Genomic DNA, 5,529 nt, shown 5'->3' with positions numbered 1-5,529 from the left:
CCATTGGCCGAGGGCGGAGACACCCGCGGGCGCGTGGTGGTGCAGCCGAGTTGACCAATGGGAGGGCAACGCGGAGCCCGGCGGCAAAGGCGGCGGCGCGTGATTGGTCCGCGGCGGGTTGGCCATTCACAAACGGCGTGGACGCGACTACTTTGGCCTCGGCGAGGAAGGGGGGTGATTGGTAGTTCGTGCATTATCTTAGTGTTAGTTTTTTTTGATAATTAAACAAAATTAATCACGCGTTCTTATATTTAGACAACTATTATTCATCTGGAGATTGCTCGTAAGGCGACTTTTTTGCAGATCGTCGATTTTAACGCCTGCGCGAGTGGACTCATCACCTCCGAGTTAATGATTAATGGACTCGTCCTTTCGGCAAAGCAGCAGCGCGCAGAACCGTCGAGAATGGTCGCGAGAATCGATTCCTGAATCTGAAGCACCCGTCGGAATCTATTATTTTATTCACTTTTTAAACAGCAATTGTTATTAAGACTACACTGAAACCAGCAAGGTGGCGTCTTCCGCGAACGATGACTGTCTTATCAGCGAATAGGTATCACCGTGGGCTGCTTACGCTTCTAGAAGGTGTTTTTCAACGACGTCAACCCGATTTGCGGAATCGCTAAGCTGACAATTCCTACACCGAACGATTCAGGCGGGCGCTGTCAATGGCCGAGCAATTACGTCACAACAATATCTAGGAATATTTCCCCCAGATATTGCCTAACATTCTGCACTTGATTCTAGATTTGAAGCTTTCGTAAAACTAAATAATAAAAAATAAAAATAATAGAAATAATAATAGAAATAAAATAATAATTTTATTCTGCACTTGGTAAAATATTACGCCAGGTGATGCATTACGATGATAATCTTTCATAATAGAGGTTTTTGGGGGGTTAGATCGCGTAAGTATAAATGTGTCGTAACCCTCCACCACCCGGCACAGCCAATTAGTAAGGGATTTGTCACGTAAACAAAACGCCAATTAATTACCACGTCAGCCCACGGCTGTGTTGGAGAGTAAATCCACAACATTTACAACACACCGGTGGGCTAAAGTAGTAACTATTTGGCGTTTTGTTTACGTGACAAATCCCTTACTAATTGGCCGTGCCGGGTGGTGGAGGTTTACGACACAAATAACGCGATCTAACCCAAACACCTTTATTATGAATATTGGTCGCGAAAACCTACGTGTTAAACGATTATGATGTTTAACCTAACGGTGGCCAGCAGGGGGAAGTGTAGAAAAAAATATTGTTGTACGGTACTGCACTTACGTCTATGTTCCCTGCATTAACCAAGCTGCTTTGGCCAGAATGGCGAAGCATGGTCAAATAACCTCACCATGACTTGCATAATGTGGGGAGACCCTCATCCAGCAGTAGATGACCTTTTTAAGAATATATAAGACTAGCAGTAGTACCCGGCGTTGCCCGGGTGAAAAATATATTTCTTAATAACCTTACATATATACACACCCTCACCACTCACCCTCACCACTCTCCCTCACCACTCTCCCTCACCACTCTCCCTCACCACTCTCCCTCACCACTCTCCCTCACCACTCTCCCTCACCACTCTCCCTCACCACTCTCCCTCACCACTCTCCCTCACCACTCATCCTCACCAATCACACCCTCACCACTCACCACTCACCCTCAAGACTCACCCTCACCACTCACCCTCACCACTCACCCTCACCACTCAACCTCCCCTCACCACTCACTAATCACCACTCACAATCGCCACTCACAACCGCCCTCACCATTATATTTTTGCCCCAGTCAACGCCGGATATTTCCCATTCGTACCAGTTTATATCAACTCTAACAGGACCCTGCGGGGTGGGCTGGTAGGAATAATACTAATACCGGTACAGGGATATCGACCGCACACACACGCACACGCGCACACACGCGCATAAACGTACACACGCACACACACACGCACACACACCGCACGCACACACACATACATGCACGCACGCACACGCACACGTAATGAAGTTGTGTTGCTACGCTTCCAGTTCGCCGTGAATAACGATCCGAAGCCCAATAGCGCCCATTCATCACGCCGCTCGAGTGGGCCGGACACGCACACACGCACGCACACACACGCACACAGTCACACATATACACACACGCACGCACACACAGACACGCACAGACACGCACACACACGCGCATACACACGCACACACACGCACGCACGCAAACACACACGCACACACACACACGCGCAGGGGGAGCGGGCGGCCATCTTGTCGGACGGACGGACGGACAAACGGACGCGGACGGACGGACGGACGGACAAACGGTCGGACGATATAATCTATTGGTGGTCTGGTCCACTTCGTTCCTACCAGTATAAGCAACTTATATTAAACAGGAAGCGCGATCCTAAAGTAATTTACAACCTTCGATTAGTCCTTTGTGCGATTCAAAGAATCGATTCCTGGCATGTTGGGGGTTTACATATTGAATGATAGAGTTTCATTTTCATTGTTCTTTTTTTTGTAATTTTTTCAGGAGTTTTTAATTACATTTTTGCCCCGGTCAACGCCGGATATTTCCCGTTCGTAGCAGTTTATATCGACTTTAACCAACTTAGAGTAAACGGGAATCGTCCGAATCTAAAGGAATCTACAACCTTCGATTCCTTTGCGCGATTCAGAGAATCGATTCTTGGCGCGTCGGGTTTAAAAGTAATTACACAGTTGTTTTTTCATTGGTATGTAATGTTTGAAAGTTTTCATAAGATTTTAAATGTATTTTCCCCCCGGGCAACGCTGGGTATATCGAGTTTATACCACAAAGTCGTCGCTTGACACGGGTGGGGTGTCGAGGCCTAGTACCGTGCAGAGCCTCCGGCCTCGCCTAGATTGTCCACCCGGCTGAGGCTGGGTACCGGGGCCGTTACCCCCCCCCCCCCCCGCGCTACAATAATACTGTGTAATCGCTATAATTTTATTATCTACCGACCCTATAATAGTAATTGCACACATTGTGGTGGGGGGGGAGTGAAGAGGACGTGAAACTTTGATGAATTTACCTCAGAGTCGCGTGGTGGGTGTCGAGGCCTAGTACCGTGCAGAGCCTCCGGCCTCGCCTAAATTGCCCACCCGGCTGAGGCTGGGTACGGGTGCCGTTCCCCCCCCCCACCCCGCGCTACAATAATAGTGTGTAATCGCTATAATTGTATTATCTACCGACCCTATAATAGTAATTGCACACATTGGGGTGGGAGGGGAGTGAAGAGGACGTGAAACTTTGATTAATTTACCTCAGAGTCGCGTGTTAATGCGTGCGCATATTTGTAACGGGAACTAAAAATGGCGTCCACCCGGCAGCGAATGCGTCGCTACCCGTTGCCAGGGGCAACCGCCGTCCAATGAAACTGCGTATGGTCCGGCGACACACAGACACACACACAGACAGACAGATTTGCGATTTTATATATATAGATTGCTCAGTGCTACAAATTTCCACATGACTAGCCACTTCATTGCGCTATCATTTGTAGTCAGGTGGCTTCTGAAAATAATCTGATAGTTCAGTGGGCCTTACCTGGCAACATAACAATAGTTTCGTATTTTGTGTGATTTGTTTGTTTCCTTTTTGTACTTTGCACTCCAATCGTGCTTTTGTATTATAACATTTTAAACCCGACCCGACTGGAAATCTGTGAAAAAGAGCTTTATAGTTCATCGGATTCCTCCCGTGAAAATACATATTCCCATTATTCCGATTCTTATTGGAATGTTGTTACTTGTGTTCGTGCACCACTGCCAACGCAGCAGCAGCTTCACCACCACCAGCACCAGCACAATCATTTGTTTCATTTTGGACTTGGGCGTGTAGGAAACTGCGCCCCCTACTGTGGAAAGGCAAAATTATAGCACTCAAAGGAATGTTTCCTGGAGATGTTCAGCGAACAAAAAAAATATTTTGCCCAGGCGTTCTCTTGACGCACGGGAGCTACGGATTTTTCTTGACAGATTTCCAAATGCATTCTTATCCATCACGTGGCACGATTTCAATCGTCCAGTTGGAATACATTGGTGGGGGGGGGGTAAATGTTTAATTGAATCCCGGGTGTCTTTTTTTGTTTCAGGTTTCCACAGTGAAAAGTGTAACCTCCAAACCGCAAATTAAGAGCGTGTCCATTTCCCTACTATGCTGTGAGAAAGGGCCATTGCCCGAAACGTCAGCCTTCTTACATGTTGTAAAGCAACGTTTAATGGCGAATGTTGTTTTCGTTTATCCAGAAGGGGGCAGTGTTAGCGCGTGTGACTCAATCATTGTAGGCCCTGTATAAACGCGTGTACATTGTATAGCAATTTATTGAAAATAAGATTAGGCTTTACCCTTCCTGGCAATAAAACAGGTGTTAAGATGTTCAAACACCAAATAGACCGGATACCTTTTGCAAGCAATCAAGTCTGCATTAACCATAGATATAACTTGTGTTAATCTACGTGTGTGAATCCATTGCTGGATGACGCGTCTCACCAGACCGTGCAGGCCAATGGGGATTAGTCAACCATATACTGGTAGGAGCCTCCTGGTTCCACCAGCCCACAGGGGATTATTGTGTCCGTCCGTCCGTCGTGAATCCAAAAAGGGGAGGGGTGGGGCTGGGTGGAGAGGGGAGGGTGGGGAGGGGCTGGGTGGGGAGGGAGGGGAGGGGCTGGGTGGGGAGGGTGGGGAGGGGCTGGGTGGGGAGGGTGGGGCTCGGTGGGGGGTGGTAGGGGTGGGGAGGTGGGGGAGGGGCTGGGTGGGGAGGGTGGGGAGGGGCTGGTCACCCCGTGGTGCCCTTATAAAACTCAACGTTTAACCTACTCACGCCGGCTTGTGCCCGCCCTCACAGTCGGGCATATTTGCGGAATTCATTACGCTGCCGTTGACCATGGCCATTGACCGAGCAACCCAACGTTCCTACCAGCTCCCTCCGCAGGAATGTGTTTTAACCACGCTGGTCAACGCGAGTTGGTGAAGGAGAGAAGCACAGCAGTAGGCTTGCGCTCTGCTACCCACAACCCAACTCCGCTTCCTTATGACAACCTGTGTGTGCACATTTGTGATGGTCGCCCATCAAAGCAGCTTCCGGGCTCAATACCTGTTGAGCTCCCGAGATCGGCTACAGCCCGGGCGATTGTATCATGGGTCCAGGAACTAAGCCCACACTTTAGAACATCTGGTGATCATCGGTGATAAACCGGAGATTAAGGTGATAACATTTATAATTTAATGTTGAACATTCAGGCTCAGACTCCAGCTGCTAAAGGCCCTTCGAGCTAAGCAGCTCTGTAGAGGCAGTTACAGGACACAGGGACTCATAGCGATCCATCGAGCTAAATAGATATCCATGCAGTTTGTTGCACAGAGATCCAGAGACTTGGGAGTTACACAGGTCTACATAGAGACCCACAGAGATCGATAGAGTTACGTAGACATCCACAGAGTTAGAGGGGTGCCACGCTGGCGAGATGCAAATTACCTCGCCTGGTATACAGAAAATCGT

This window comes from Lampetra fluviatilis, chromosome 19, assembly GCF_964198595.1.
Source record: "Lampetra fluviatilis chromosome 19, kcLamFluv1.1, whole genome shotgun sequence".
NCBI classification, from domain to species: domain Eukaryota; kingdom Metazoa; phylum Chordata; class Hyperoartia; order Petromyzontiformes; family Petromyzontidae; genus Lampetra; species Lampetra fluviatilis.
Note: the sequence above shows the minus strand (reverse complement) of the source record.